Source organism: Bos javanicus, chromosome 2 (genome assembly GCF_032452875.1).
Source record: "Bos javanicus breed banteng chromosome 2, ARS-OSU_banteng_1.0, whole genome shotgun sequence".
NCBI classification, from domain to species: domain Eukaryota; kingdom Metazoa; phylum Chordata; class Mammalia; order Artiodactyla; family Bovidae; genus Bos; species Bos javanicus.
In genome coordinates, this window is record NC_083869.1 from 51,357,635 (window position 1) to 51,374,648 (window position 17,014).

The 17,014-nt window shown below is 39.4% G+C and overlaps 1 long non-coding RNA gene across 2 annotated transcripts in view; it reads right to left on the reverse strand.

Moving 5' to 3' along the window:
* Nucleotides 1-13,093: 13,093 nt before the first annotated feature.
* LOC133260307 (uncharacterized) overlaps nt 13,094-17,014 on the reverse strand; it is a 293,050-nt gene continuing 289,129 nt past the window's right edge. For both annotated transcript variants that reach the window (XR_009740745.1, XR_009740743.1), the window contains one exon: nt 13,094-14,106. This is a non-coding gene — a long non-coding RNA (uncharacterized LOC133260307). The remainder of the gene's footprint in view (nt 14,107-17,014) is intronic.

Sequence of the window (17,014 nt, forward strand, 5' to 3'; positions counted from 1 at the left end):
AATCAGAGATACCAAAGGAACATTTCATGCAAAGATGGGCTCAATAAAGGACAGAAATTGTATGGACCTAACAGAAGCAGAAGATATTAAAAAGAGATGGCAAGAATACACAGAAGAACTGTACAAAAATGATATTCATGACCCGGATAATCACAATGGTGTGATCACTGACCTAGAGCCAGACATCCTGGAATGTGAAGCCAAGTGGGCCTTAGAAAGCATCACTACAAACAAAGCTAGTGGAGGTGATGGAATTCCAGTTGAGCTATTCCAAATCCTAAAAGATGATGCTGTGAAAGTGCTGCATTCAATATGCCAGCAAATTTGGAAAACTCAGCAGTGGCCACAGGACTGGAAAAGGTCAGTTTTCATTCCAATCCCAAGAAAGGCAGTGCCAAAGAATGCTCAAACTACCACACAATTGCACTCATCTCACACACTAGTAAAGTAATGCTCAAAATTCTCCAAGCCAGGCTTCAGCAATATGTGAACTGTGAACTTCCTGATGTTCAAGCTGGTTTTAGAAAAGGCAGAGGAACCAGAGATCAAATTGCCAACATCCACTGGATCATGGAAAAAGCAAGAGAGTTCCAGAAAAGCATCTATTTCTGCTTTATTGACTATGCCAAAGCCCTTGACTGTGTGGATCACAATAAACTGTGGAAAATTCTGAAAGAGATGGGAATATCAGACCACCTGATCTGCCTCTTGAGAAATTTGTATGCAGGTCAGGAAGCAACAGTTAGAACTGGACATGGAACAACAGACTGGTTCCAAATAGGAAAAGGAGTTCATCAAGGCTGTATATTGTCACCCTGTTTATTTAACTTATATGCAGAGTACATCATGAGAAACGCTGGACAGGAGGAAGCACAAGCTGGAGTCAAGATTGCCGGGAGAAATATCAATAACCTCAGATATGCAGATGACACCACCCTTGTGGCAGAAAGTGAAGAGGAACTCAAAAGCCTCTTGATGAAAGTGAAAGTGGAGAGTGAAAAAGTTGGCTTAAAGCTCAACATTCAGAAAACAAAGATCATAGCATCCGGTCCCATCACTTCATGGGAAATAGATGGGGAAACAGGGCAAACAGTGTCAGACTTTATTTTTCTGGGCTCCAAAATCACTACAGATGGTGACTGCAGACATGAAATTAAAAGACGCTTACTCCTTAGAAGGAAAGTTATGACCAACCTAGATAGCATATTCAAAAGCAGAGACATTATTTTGCCAACAAAGGTCCGTCTAGTCAAGGCTATGGTTTTTCCAGTGGTCATGTATGGATGTGAGAGTTGGACTGTGAAGAAGGCTGAGCGCCAAAGAATTGATGCTTTTGAACTGTGGTGTTGGAGAAGACTCTTGAGAGTCCCTTGGACTGCAAGGAGATCCAACGAGTCCATTCTGAAGGAGATCAGCCCTGGGATTTCTTTGGAAGGAAGGATTCTAAAGCTGAAACTCCAGTACTTTGGCCACCTCATGTGGAGAGTTGACTCATTGGAAAAGACTCTGATGCTGGGAGGGGCTGGGGACAGGAGGAGAAGGGGACGACAGAGGATGAGATGGCTGGATGGCATCACTGACTCGATGGACGTGAGTCTGAGTGAACTCCTGGAGTTGGTGATGGACAGGGAGGCCTGGCGTGCTGTGATTCATGGGGTCGCAAAGAGCTGGACACGACTGAGCAACTGATCTGATCTGATCTGATGTCAAAGAATGTTCTGCCTATGTTTTCCTCTCAGAACTTTATGGTGTCTGACTTTATACACATTTAAGTCTTTGATCCGTTGAATTTATTTTTGTGTATGGTGTCAGGGAATGTTCTAATTTCATTCTTTTACATGGAGTTTTCCCAGCATCTTTTATTGAAGAGATTGTCTTTTTTCCATTGTATGTTCTTGTGTCTTTTTTCAAAGATTTAACCATAGAAGCAAAAGTTTATCTCTAGGCTTTCTAACCTGTTCCATTGATGTATATTTCTATATTTTGTACTTTCTGTGTATTTTTATATTTCATGTCTTGGACCAGTATCACACTGCCTTGTTTCCTGGAGCTTTGTAGCATAATGTGAAGTCAGGGAATCCAATTCCTTCATTTCCATTTTTCTTTCTCATGATTGCTTTGATAGTCAGGGTCTTTGTGTTGCCATACAAATTGTAAAAATTTTTTGCTCCAATTCTGAAAAATGCCACTGGTAATTTCATAGAGATCAAATTAAATCTCTAGGTTGCTTTGGGTAGTAGAGTCATTTTCACAATATTGATTCTTTCAATGCAAAAATATGGTACATCTCTACATCTGTTTGTGCTGCCTTCATCTTCATTAATCAGTATCTTACAGTTTTCTGTGAACAGGTCTTTTGCTTCCTTAGGTAGGTTTATTCATAGGTATTTTATTTTATTTATGTGTGATGGTAAATGAGATTGTTTGCTTAATCTCTATGATATTTCACTGTTAGTGTATAGAAATGAATGTAATTTCTGTGTATGAATTCTGTATTCTGAACTTCATCAAATTTTTCAAAAAGTTCTAATAGTTTTCTGGTGGCATTTTTAGGATTTTCTATGTATCATTTCATGTCATCTACCAACAATGACAATTTAACTTCTTTTCCAATTTGAACATCTTTTATTTTCTTCTTCTCTAATTGCCAGGTCTATGACATGCAATTATGTGAAATAATAGTGGTGAGAATAAGCATCCTGGTCTTGTTTTTTTATTTTAGAAGAAATTTTTTCATTTTTCACTACTGAGAATAATTTTTGTAGGTTTGTCATATGTGACCTGTATCACATTGAGGTTGGTTCTCACTATGCCTACTTTCTGGAGATTTTTTGGTCATAAATGGTGTTGAATTTTGTCAAAAGATTTTTCTGCATCTGTTGAGATGATCATTTGGTTTTTATTCTTCAATTTGTTAATATGTTGTTTCACAGTAATATTTGCATATTTTGAAGAATCTTATGTCCCTTGCATAAATTCCACTTGATCATTGTGTGTGATCCTTTTTATGTGTTGTTGGATTCTGGTTGCTAGTATTTTGTTGAGGACTTTTGTGTCTATGTTCATCAGTGATACTGATCTGTAATTTTCTTTGTCTTGTGCTGTCTTTGGTTTTGGTATCAGGGTGTTGTTGGTCTCTTACCATGAGCTTGGGAGTGTTCCATCCTCTGCAATATTGTTGGAGGAGTTTGAGAATGATAGGAGTTATCTTTTCTAAAAGTTTGACAGAATTCACCTGTGAAACCATCTGTTCCTCGACTTTTATTTATTGGTTATCACCACCTACTGACAGCTTTCATATTAGGGAGAGCTAGCCACGTGCTCCTGAGACAGCTGAGTGGATTCCAGCACCCACTAGTGGAGTTGCTGGTTGCCGAAGCTATAAGTGTCCTCCCAGGACAGCATGGGCTTCCCTTGTGGCTCAGCTGGTAAAATATCTGCCTGCAATAGGGAAAACCTGAGTTTGATCCCTGGATTGGGAAGAACCCCCTAGAGAAGGGAAAGGCTACCCACTCCAGTATTCTGGAGTGGAGAATTGCATGGACTGTATAGTCCATGGGATTGCAAAAAGTCAGACAAGACTGAGTGACTTTCACTTTCACTTTCTTTCTTTCAGGACAGCATGAGGCCCACTGTCAGGTCCTGGGGCCCATTGGCAGAATTCCCGGTGGCTTGGTCCATCCATGCCCCTCTGAGTCAGCCGGATGAGTCATGCCCCTCTGTGGCCCGCTGGTGGAATTGCTAGTGGCTGAAACTGTCTATGCCCTGCTGGATGAGTGGGGGTAGGGCTCTCTGACCCACTGGCATAATTTTAGTTTTGGGAGCTATCAACATCCTTTTGGGATAGCATGGGCAGGTCCTTGAGCCCACTGGGAGAATTACCAGTGGTTGGATCCATCCATGCCCCTCTGGGTCATGCAGGGCAGGTCCTGTGAACTGCTTGTGAAATTTCTAGTCTCAGGATATAACCATGCCTTTCCAGATCAGTGGGAGCAATTTCTGGGACCCACTGGTGAAATTGCTGATGGCTGGATCTGTCCATGCTCTTCCAGGTCATCAGCGGTGGGTTCTCTGACCCGCTGAAGGAATCTCCAGTTTTGGAAGCTGTCCACACCATTTTGTGACAGCATGGGTAGGTCCTGGGCCATTCGTGGGAATCCCAGTGCCTGGACTGTCCACTCCCCACCAATTCAGCAGTGACAAGTCTACTAGTAGAATTGCCAGTGGCTAGATCTGTCTAAACCCTTCTGCATCAGTAGAGGTGGGAAGAATTTCTAGTTTTGGGATCTGTCTATGCCCTTCCAGGTCAGTAGGGGTGAGGCCTGGCATCTGCCTACAGGCCTAGAAGCGGTGGCCAGTGCCCACCTCTGGAGCCCAAGGTGGTAGAGGCAATTCACACCAGTCCCTGTATATACTATAGGCAGAATCCTGTTGCCTAGGAGTTCTCATAAGGAAGGAAACTTGAATGGTGGGCCCAGCCCTTTCCTTGTTCTTCTCCCACTAATGGTGCCTTGACTCTCTGGTGGGGCACGGCTTCTTCCTAGTACACCCTCAGTTGCCACAGCTTGAACTTTGCAGGCTGTTTCCATACCTAACGTGGTCCTTTCCCTGCAACTGAGCTTTGGAATCTGAGCTTCAGCACCCACCCCCCACCCTGTGTCCAGAGGAGTGTCTCAGGTTGGAGAACACAGGCCAATCCACTGCGTAGGTTACTAACTCCATTTTGCCTTCCACAAACAACTTGCTGCTTTCCCCCTTTTAGGCTCTAAAACTGCCCCCTCCAGTCTAATTTCTCCACTGGTGAGGAGCCTTCTAAGGTGTGGAAACATTTCCTCTTTCACAGTCCCCTCCCCAGACGGGCCCCATCCTGACTCCTTTTTTTCTTTTTTTTTTTGCTTTCTGTCCTACTCAGTTATGTGGAGGTTTTCTTGTCTTTTCAGAGGTCTGAGGTCTTCTAGAGGAATCGAGTAGCTATTCTGTGTGAATCATTCCACTTGTAGACATATTTTCAATGTTTCTGTGGAGAGAGTTGAACTCTGCTTCTTACTTCATCTCCCTCTGAAACTGTTTTTTTTTGACTCAGTTTTGGTAGGCTCTGTGTTTCTAGAAATTTGTCCATTTCTTTTAGGTTGTCTAATTTGTTGGAATAACTGTTCATAGTATTTTTTTTTTTTTTTGGTATCACTGTGATAATGATTGTTATTTCTCCTCTCTAGTTTCTTATTTTCTTTATTTGAATCATCTCTCTTTTTCTTCTTGATGAGTTTTGCAAAAGACTTGTCAATTTTGTTTTTCATCTTTTCAGCAAACCAGGTATTGATTTCACCTTTTCTGTTGTGCTTTGGTCTCTATTTCCTCTCTGATTTTTATTATTTCCTTCCTTCTGCTCGTCTTAGGCTTTGTTTGTTCTTTTTCTGATTATTTAGGTCCTAGTTTAGGTTGCTTATTTGAGATTTTTATAGTTTCTTCAGGAAGGCCTGTATACTTCTCTCAGAATTGCTTTCTCTACATCCCATAGATTTTGTGAATTTAAGTTTTGTCAATATTATTTGTCTCAAAACATTTTCTGATTTCTTTGATTTCATCACTGACCCATTGGTATTTTAGTATCATGTTGTTTAGTCTCCACATTTTTGTTCTTTTCCTATCTTTCTTTCTGCAGTTGATCTTTAGTTTTATAATACTGTAGTCAGAAAAGATGCTTTGTATAATTTTTCTCTTTATTTTTATTGAAGTATTGTTGATTTAAAATGTGTTAATTATAAGTGTACAGCAAAGTGATTCATATATATATATATATACACACATACATACAGTTGCACATAAATACATTCAGATTCTTTTCCATTATAGATTATTGCAACATATTGAATATAGTTCTCTGTGTGATATAGTACGTCCTCATTGATCATCTATTTTATATATAGTAGTGTGTATCTGTTAATCCAAAACTACTACTTTATTCCTGCCCACCCTTTCCTCCTAAGAAAGCTGCATTTTGCAGATTCTTAGGATTTTTTTAATCCATTCACCCACTCGGTCTTTTGATTAAAGAAGTTAGTTTATTAGCATTCAAAGTAATTATTGATAGGTCTGCCTTTTTTGTCATTTTATTCTTTGATTTCCATTTGTCTTTGTAGGTTTTTTTCTTCTTTTATGGTTTGATTAGTTTCTTTTGATTAGTAATAGTCTTAAGTTCTTTTCTTTTAGGTTTTTTTGAATCTATTGTATGTTTTTGATTATGATTACCATGGGGTTATATATTTTTTCTCATAACTATACCTACTTGCTTTAAACTGATGAGAAGTGAAGTTGCTCAGTCATGTGTGACTCTGTGATCCGATGGACTATAGCCTACCAGGCTTCTACATCCGTGGAATTTTCCAGGCAAGAGTACTGGAGTGGGTTGCCATTTCCTTCTCCAGGAGATCTTCCCAAACCCAGGGATTAAACTCAGGTCTCCTGCATTGCAGGCAGATGCTTTACCCTCTGAGCCACTAGGGAAGCCCTTTAAACTAATTTTTAAATTTAAACACTCAAAGCGATCCACAGTTTTTATCTCCTTCAGCCACATTTTGTGATTTTGATGGTCTATTTTACATCATCTTCAAGTTTATCCTTTTACTGTTTAGCTATAATCACTTTTACAATTCTTTTTGTTGTTGTTGTTTTTTTAATCTATGTACTGGTTTGTTTAAGTGATCTTCAATCCTTACTATATATTTGGCTTTCTTACTGGAATTTTCCCTTTCCTATAGTTCCCTGTTGCTTTCCATTTAGAGAAGACCTTTCAACATTTCTTTTATGATAGGTTTAGTAATGCTTAATACTTTCTGCTAATCTGAGAAATCCTTTCTCATTCTGTTCTAAATGATGATCTTGCTAGGTAGATTATCCTTTGCATTCTCACCCTTCCCTTTTAGCCTGTTAAAAACATCACTCCCTTCTGGCCTGCAAGTTTCTACAAAGAAATCAGTTGATAGCCTTATGGGTATTTCCTTTTAAATGACTCTTTTGCTGTTTTACAATTCTCTACCTTTAGCTTTTGTAATTTTAATTATGATATGTCTTGGCATGGATCTGTCTGGTTTCATCTTGTTTGGAACCCTCTGACCATCTTGTCCTGGATATCTGTTTCCTTCTTTGGTAGGGATATTTTTAGCCATAATTTCTTCAAATAAATTTTTGATCACTTTTCCTCTCCTTCTGAAACCCCAATTATGCATAAGTTGACATATTTTATATCATCTAACAAAGCTAATATGTTGCTTTCATTTTTTTTTTCATTTTTTGGTGTGCTGTTTTGATTGGGTGATTTATGTTATTCCATCTTCCAGATTATTCATTTATTTTTCTGTGTCATTCATTTGGCTGTTCATTGCTCTACATTGTTGTTTTTTATCTCAGAAATTAAATTATTAGTTAAATTATTATTTAATTATAAATTAATTATAAGTTAAATTTTTGATTGGGTCATTTTCATGGTTTCTAGTTCCTTGTTATAATGGTCTGCATTTATAACAATAATCTTTCTTAATTCAGTTAGTATTTTTATTACCTTCTTTTTGAACTTGATGTCTGGTAATCCCTGAAAGACTAAATAACAAAACAGATTATCTTACTCTTAATTGGGAATAGTTCCTCTGCCTTTTCATTTGACTTTCTCTGTCTTTATAAGTTTCTCTTGTCTTTATAAATTTCTCTTTTTAAACAGTTGTCTATTGTGGTCTTGAAGGTATATTTTTATGTGGGATCATCCCTATGTAGACTGTGTGTCCAGCGTCTGGTGCAAGGGTTGGTTTTGATATGGGTTCTAACCATTTCTTTCCTCAGCATGTACTGGCCACTATCAACTTGACAGAGGGGGAGGCTGTTGTTGGAGGATCTAAAGCCTGCACAGGATGTCAGGTGGGATTTCCTCTCTGCTCTGTGGCTGTCACTACTCTATCAGGGGCAGGGTTTCCTTCCCAGTTGCTTGAGCAGAAACCCTAAATGTTAGGATTGAGCAAGATCTATTCCCCTTGAGTGCACAGTTTGCCCCAAAAGATGGGAATGCTGAAGTAACATTTATAGACTCAGAGATCATATCTGTTGCCTATATAGGTGTCTGCAGCTCATCTCAGATGCAGTCCAGCCCAAGATTGGGTCTATTCTCCTGTTAATGGTTACCCCAGATGTTTGCAGTGTGAAGTGGGCATGGCAGGAGCATTCCCTAGCCTGGGGGTCATATGTTGTAGCTGAAGGAACTGATGTTTCTGTTCTGCTGTCAGAGGTCTGTGCCAATCATGTTGGCACTGATAGAGCTACCAGCAACATTTTTGCCACTGCCCTGCCTGAACCATGCCCTAGGCCCCCAAGCCTCTTTTGCATCCTTAGATTGTGCCTTCTCCCAAAACCTGTCGGTACCAGATCCAGCGCCAAGCTGTGGCAATGGAGTATGCAGCGCCAGAGCATTTACTGAGCTGGGAAGTGGGACTTTGACTTGCTGACGTGGTGGTTCCCAAGATGCTGTCTGAGTAAGCACCAATAGTGGTTGCCGCTATTCTACACCATGGGCCATCTCTGCATCCCTAGATTGTTTTTCTAGGGCCTGTCTGCCCCAGATCCAGTGCCAAGTTGTGGCATGGAGTGGGTAGGGCCAGAGTATTCACTCAGCTGGGAGCAGAAAACCTTGGTTTGCTGCTCACAGTGGGCCCTGTGATGCCACAGCTGCTCTGTTTGGACCACACCCCAGGCCCCTGAACTGTCTCTGCATAGCTAGGTCAAGTCTTTTTCCAGGTTCCCAGGACCTGGTGGCCCAGATCCCAACCCCACTCAGATTGGGGTGTACCTCAAGATGGCAGCCAGCCACCAGTAAAGAGTTCTCTACTCCCTGTTAGTTGGCAAGCCAGCACTCAGACACTGTTCATGAGTGGAGTCTAGGCCTCTCTAGCCAGGGGAGTTCATCTCCTCTGTGTAGGACCTTAGGATTGGGACACCTAGTCTGTGTCCCAACCCACTCAAGGTGAGTGTCTGCCTGAGTGGACTTACTCTTCCTTACAGATGCCTCTCAGGATGCAGGTCTCAACCCTATGCCTTTTTTCCATTCTACCTTGTTTCATGGAAATATTTTTTGCAGCTTTGGTTTTATGGGTGTTCTTATGCCAGTTTCCAGTTTTCTGTGAAAATTATTCCACATGTAGATGTATTTTTGATGTGTCTATAGGTGATGGTGAGTTCCATGTCTTCCTGCTCCACTATTTTGACCCAGTCTTCTCTCAGACCTTTGAACATGGTTTCTAGAATCAAATTTCACTTACACTCTGTACTATGTGATGTTGGGCAAATCACTTAAGTTCTCTGTGATGGAGTTATACCATGAGTCATATGAAGAAAATAAAATTATTTTCCTTACAGGATTACTTTTAAAAATACTGTGAATTAAGAAAATGCTTAGTGCCTCACATATAGAAAGAGCTATGTAAATGTTTACTATTTTAAAATACAATTGAATACCAAGAGTAAATTCCAATAAGGTATGCTTTATACAGTATAGAAAGACTAACTGATAGAATTATGTGTTTGAGTTCTCATAGACTCAAAAGAGACAGCCAGAAAATGATTGTGTGTGTGTGTGTGTGTGTGTGTGTGTGTGTGTGTGTGTGTGCGTGCGTGTGTGCATGCGCGCTCATGAGTGTATGTTTGTCTATTTGGCTCCTTCTCTAATATAGCAACTCTAGTTCACACTCCATTTAGCTAAATGAAAGATGTTTACACTTCCTTTAAGGCTGTTGCTCTTCCAGTTCCTCTGGCAGCAGATATAAGAGAATAACATCCTGCTTTTGTGGCCAAAGATACCTCGGCTGCAAAAATGTTGTGCTGAATACATTTGAGGAAATAAATGATAGGCTGCTCTCACAAAGGCTGCATAATGTTTGCGAAAAGTTTAGTCTTTAGTTTTCAATTTTCCATGCAGTTAGCTATTATTCTGAAACATTCCTTAACTCCCAAAGTGCAACCAGCAGCTTCAGGAACTGACAACATTTATAAGCTCCAAGTAAGTGGTTTCACTCTGTTGATCCCTACTTACAAAGGATACATGTGGGTTTTGGTCACAACTGGAAATATCTGAATTTGTATTTTAAGTGGAAAGCTCATTGGCCATTTTAATATATTGAAAATTGTAAGAATTTTACTGAAGGAATATCCAAGAAGGTTTTATAAAAGTTAAAGAATCAATAGGTGATTTATTCCAACTTTTTCCTATTCCTGAGTGACTAGCACAAAGGACAGTAAAATTTCTAGTATTTTTATTAGGTTTATGAAAGTAGAACTTCTCTGTCCTGGCTCCAATCATTTTCAAAATGTTTGAGAAAGAGTCAAGGGGAAAGGATAGTTCTCTATCAATTAGTTCTTTTTTTATAACAATTATGTATTAGAAGTCACCAAGTTTTGGGGTGGTTTTAAGTCACAGTCTGCAGGTCGGTAAAGTTGGGCTGATATTGGCTAAGCTCAGTTGGACTTGGCTCCAATATAGGTTGGATTCAGATCTAGTTCACATACCTCTCATCTTCTTTGTACCAGTAGTAATACCTATTTAAGAAATTTTCTCTTCATGCTGAAATACAGAAGTGTAAGAACACAAGTCCAACAGTGTAAGCATATTTCCAGGGTCACACCATACTGCTCTCTAATATCCAATTTAAGTTAAAAAGTAGGAAAGTATATACTGCCCACCACAAAATTAAGTTGAATGAGTATAAGGACAGAGTGAATATTTGCTGAAAAATAATTTTGAACAACTACACAAACAAATCTGGATAACCAATTCAGTTTTCAAAGTAAGAGGTACCAGAATGATTACTTCCAGGGCTTGATACTGGTTCAACTTGTCCTTTAGAACTACAGACATACATACTTCGGGTCCTTTCATGAATTCAGATGGAAAATTAAAATACTATCTCTCTTGAAGGACGTTGGCCCATACCTTCCTTGCCTCACTATAATTACTTGGTACCAGAAAATTATCCTTGAGTCATGCCTTGGGTCATAAAAACTTAAAGGAGATAGCTTCTACTCTAAAAACTTACCCTTCAATCTTCTGGCTTTTTTCTACTACTCCTCATACCATGATACCATAATTATCAGAAATCTCTAAATTGCCAAATCCAAAGCAATAATGTTATCTTTGAACTCTAGGAAGTTTAATGAGTTCTTAATTTATGAACCTCAGAACTGTAATATATACAGGAGATGCAAAACTGAACAACACTGTTATAAACTCTGCTCTCATGGAAAGTAAATACAGTTGGGAATACAAAAAGATGAAAATAAAGTGAAATGAACATCACTCAGTCATGTCTGACTCTTTGCAATCCCATGACTATTTAGTCCATGGAATTCTCTAGACCAGAATACTGGAGTTGGTAGCCTATCCCTTCTCCAGCAATCTTTCCAATCCAGGGATCGAACCCAGGTCTCCTGCATTGTAGGTGGAGTCTTTACTAGCTGAGCCACAAGGGAAGCACATATAAAATGATAGAGAATACAAAAAGAGTATTTTATAATCAGTTCGGTTCAGTTGCTCACTCATGTCCAACTCTTTGCGACCCCATGGACTGCAGCATGCCAGGCTTTCCTGTTCATCACCAAATCCCAGAGCTTGCTAAAACTCATGTCCATAGAGTCGGTGATGTGACCCAACCATATCATCCTCTGTCATCCCCTTCTCCTCCCGCCTTCAATCTTTCACAGCATCAGGGTCTTTTCAAATGAGTCAGTTCTTCCAATCAGGTGGCCAAAGTATTGGAGTTTCAGCTTCAACATCAGTCCTTCCGATGAACATCCAGGACTGATCTCCTTTAGGATGGACTGGTTGGATCTCCTTGCAGTCCAAGGGATTCTCGAGTCTTCTCCAACACCACAGTTCAAATGCATCAATTCTTTGGCACTCAGCTCTCTTTAAAGTCCAACTCTCACATCCATACATGATCACTGGAGAAACCATAGCTTTGACTAGATGGACCTTTGTCAGCAAAGTAATGTCTCTGCTTTTTAATGTGCTGTCTAGGTTGGTCATAGCTTTTCTTCTAAGGAACAAGTGTCTTTTAGTTTCATGGCTGCAGTCACCATCTTCAGGGATTTTGGGTTCCAAAAAAATAGACTGTCACTGTTTCCCCAAATATTTGCCATGAAGTGATGGGACCGGATGCCATGATCTTAGTTTTCTGAGTGTTGAATTTTAACCCAGCTTTTTCACTCTCCATTTTCAATTTCATCAAGAGGCTCCTTAGTTCCTCTTCACTTTCTGCCATAAGGGTGGTGTCATCTGCATATCTGAGGTTATTGATATTTCTCCTGGAAATCTTGATTCCAGCTTGTGCTTCATCCAGCCTGGCATTTTGCATGATGTACTCTGCCATCATGTTAAATAAGCAGGGTGACAGTATACAGCCTTGACATACTCCATTCCCAATATGGAAGCAGTCCATGTTCCCTGTCCAGTTCTAATTGTTGCTTCTTGAACTATACACAGATTTCTCAGGAGACAGGTAAGGTGGTCTGGTATTCCTATCTCTTCAAGAATTTTTCACAGTTTGCTGTGATCTACACAGTCAAAGGCTTTGGCATAGTCAATAAAGCAGAATATGTCTTTCTGGAACTCTCTTGCTTTTTCAATGATCCAATGGATGTTGGCAATTTGATCTCTCATTCCTCTGCCTTTTCTCAATCCAGTTTGAACATCTGGAAGTTCTTGGTTCACATACTTTTGAAGCCTTGCTTAAAGAATTTTGAGCATTATTTTTGCTAGCATGTATGATGAGTGCAATTGTGCAGTAGTTTGATCATTGTTTGGCATTGCCTTTCTTTGGGATTGGAATGAAAACTGACCTTTTCCAGTCCTGCAGCCACTGCTGAGTTTTCTAAATTTGCTGGTATATTGAGTACACCACTTTAACAGCATTATTTTTTATGACTTGAAATAGCTGGAATTCCATCACCTCCACTAGGTTTTTTCATAGTGATGCTTTTTAAGGCCCACTAGACTTTAGACTCCAGGATGTCTGGCTCTAGGTGACTGACTTTTTAATACCATAGGAAAACTTGTGTGAAAACAGATGAGCAGAGCATAATAGGTAATGGAAGAGAGGCATCAACAGAAAGAAACTGGGGTTCTGGCTTTTGGAAATTATACCTAAATTGATACCTGTACTACAAGTGTGTTTAAAAGATAAGATGTATATATGTGAGTGGGTTAGGGTTATCTAGGCCAGAGAACCTCACATGTTTTGAACTAATATATGTTGAATGCTTGAAAATATAAAAAATGTAATGAGTTAGTTGAACCAATTCATTCTTTTTTTTAATTATTTTATTATAAATTTATTTTAATTGGAGGCTAATTACTTTACAATATTGTATTGGTTTTGTATTGGATTGGATTCATCAACATGAATCCGCCATGGGTATACACGTGTTCCCCATCCTGAAACCCCCTTCCACCTCTGGGTTCCTGATATGTTCTAGACACATTTATAAGTACTAGGAGTCAAATAGACCCAACAAAGAATTGAGTATGTGGCATAGTAACAATTCCTCTGGAGAAAATTCTAAGAGTAAGGGCAACATAAGATGTCAGAGTGAAAGTCAGATTCCATTTTAAATAAGTAGGTCAAGGAAAATTTCACTAAGAGATTGACTAAAGAGATAAGGGAATAGACATAGAATTATCAGCAGAGCACTCCAGGCATAGGAAAGAGGGAGTAAAAGGCTTTCAATGAAGCAGTGGTTGGTGCATTCCAGGAATAGTTAGGAGGCCTGTGTGACTGCATAAAGTAAGTGAGTAAAAGAGTGATTTCATTTGACCTATGTTTTATTAGGCTCATTCTGACAGCTTTGGTGGAGAATAGGATGTATTATCTAATGTCTAAGATAGTATAACTGTTATAACAAAGAATCCCAAAATCTCAGGGACTTAATAAAATATGCATTGATCATAACAAAACCCAGTGTGGATGTTTCTGAATGGGTAGATTTCTTGATCTCTCTCTTCTAATTAGTGACACAGGGATCAGTATTCTTTCCATCTTGTCATCTGGTGGTCTTCCACAAACGTCTTCATGGTTTCTGGAGAAGGAAAAGAGAACATAAAAAAATGAGTTCTGCACAATTAACAACCTTGCATTGTATTGGCTAGAATTATCCACATGACTCCACCTATATGCTATGGACTGGGAAATTTAGACCTTGGTTGGGCATTTACTTTCAAGTAAAACATACACATAAATATAGCCATTTTTACCATAGGAAACAAGCAGAAAGGAAGGAAAAACAATTTGAAGGTTACTGAGATAATATGTGTGAGAACAGATAGGGATGAGACTAGAATCTTAAGAATAGGGGTGACTGTGACCTGGATCTATTTTAAATATAGTGCTAATGAGATATGCTTTCTGATTTAATGTGGACTGAGAAGAAAAGGAGAAATCAAGATCAATTTTAAGATATCTGTCCTAGGCAATGCTGCTAAGTCTGCTAAGTCGCTTCAGTCGTGTCCGACTCTATGCGACCTCATAGACGGCAGCCCACCAGGCTCCCCCGTCCCTGGGATTCTCCAGGCAAGAACACTGGCGTGGGTTGCCATTTCCTTCTCCAATGCATGAAAGTGAAAAGTGAAAGTGAAGTCGCTCAGTCATGTCCGACTCTTAGCGACCCCATGGACTGTACCCCACCAGGCCCCTCCGTCCATGGGATTTTCTAGGCAAGAGTACTGGAGTGGGGTGCCATTGCCTTCTCCAGTCCTAGGCAATAGGAAGAACTAAATACTTAGAGATTAAAAAAGGTGCAGAACAAGACTTCTGGGAGATGATGAAGAACTGTATTTGGATGTGTTAAAATTGATTTGCTTGTTAGATATTTAAGGACAGTTATCTACTATGCAGTTGGATTTATTGAGTTGTAATACATGGGAAAGGTCTTGGATGGACATAAACATTTGGTGATATATAGCCTATTTATAGTATTAGAGGAGAAGGAAATGGCAACCCACTCCAGTGTTCTTGCCTGGAGAATCCCAGGGACAGCGGAGCCTGGTGGGCTGCCGTCTATGGGGTTGCACAGAGTCAGACATGACTGAAGTGACTTAGCAGCAGCATAGTATTAGAAGCCATAAGTCTTCAGAAAGTCACTGAAGTTTAGATGGAAACAAATAGAGGTTAAAAAAGTCTTGAAGATGAAAAATCAACATAGTAAATAGAAGAAAAGCAACTACTGATTTAGGGGAAAAAAAAAAACAAACTAGTAGATGTGATGCTCTGGAAGTCAAATGAAGAAAGTCTTTCAAGGAAAATATTATGTCTACTGCCAGAGATAGGTTCAATAAAATGGAGTCTAAAAATTAGCTGTCAGATTTAGGTTCGAAGGTCATTGCTGTTCAATTCTGTTAGAAAGGTGGGTGTAAAAGCCTGATTGCTGTGGGTTCAAAGAAAAAGAGAAACAGAAACACTTGAGAAAGTGAATATAGACATCTCTTTGGTGAATTTTGCTGTAAAGGAAAATAGAGAAATGGACTAGTTGTTGGAGGGCAAAATAAAAAGAAGCATTTATTTTTTAGATAAAATGTGGGGCAATTAAATGCATGTTTGTATGTTGTTAGAAATGATCCAGAGTGGAGAAAAAGGTTCATGATTAAAATGAGGAGAGATGCTGTCAATTTCTTCCTATATATCCATTAGTATTTGTTTTACATATTCAGAGATTTCTATGTTTGGTATGTTATATATATAATAATGTTATAATAATATATAATGTTATATAGTTACATTTACTTTTATGTCTTGTTGGATTGATGCCTTGATCATTTTATGGTATCCTTCTTATCTCAGATATACATGTCTCAGATATACAGGGAGAATTTGACAGTATCACAATAATAGTAAGGGACTTTAATACACCAATTACATCAATAAACAAATCATCCAGTCAGAAAAGTCAATGAGGAAACACTGGCCTTAAATGACACATTAGACCAAATGGAATATATATAACATAATAAGTATATAAAATAGAGAATTTTTGGTGTGAGATCCTTCATTATACAAAAAGGTATGAGATCTATTGGTTTGGCCTTAGCCAAGAGCATAGAAAGAAGAGGAAAGACTGAGTAGGTAATGGGTGAGTAAATATGGCAGTGGGAGTCCCAGGAAGTACTTTTCTGATTGCTCAGATTTCACACTAAAATAGGAAAGCAAGGCTGTTATCTGTGTGAGTGATGATGGGGGATGAGTTGTTGGAAATGGAGCAAAGAGGCAAAGGTCATAAATAGTCATTTAGGAATGTGAGAGAATGGAAGTGCTAGAGGAAAGCAGTATGACTGTCTGACAACATTAAGGGCTCAAACGTTGGCTTAAAACTCAACATTCAGAAAACGAAGATCATGGCATCTGGTCCCATCACTTCATGGGAAATAGATGGGGAAACAATGGAAACAGTGTCAGACTTTATTTTTTTGGGCTCCAAAATCACTGCAGATGGTGACCGCAGCCATGAAATTAAAAGACGCTTACTCCTTGGAAGGAAAGTTATGACCAACCTAGATAGCATATTCAAAAGCAGAGACATTACTTTGTCAACAAAGGTCCGTCTAGTCAGGGCTATGGTTTTTCCAGTGGTCATGTATGGATGTGAGAGTTGGACTATAAAGAAAGCTGAGCATGAAGAACTGATGCTTCTGAACTGTGGTGTTGGAGAAGACTCTTGAGAGTCCCTTGGACTGCAAGAAGATCCAACCAGTCCATTCTGAAGGAGATCAGCCTTGGGATTTCTTTGGAAGAAATGATGCTAAAGCTGAAACTCCAGTACTTTGGCCACCTCATGCGAAGAGTTGACTCATTGGAAAAGACTCTGATGCTGGGAGGGATTGGGGGCAGGAGGAGAAGGGGACGACAGAGGATGAGATGGCTGGATGGCATCACTGACTCAATGGACATGAGTCTGAGTGAACTCCGGGAGTTGGTGATGGACAGGGAGGCCTGGT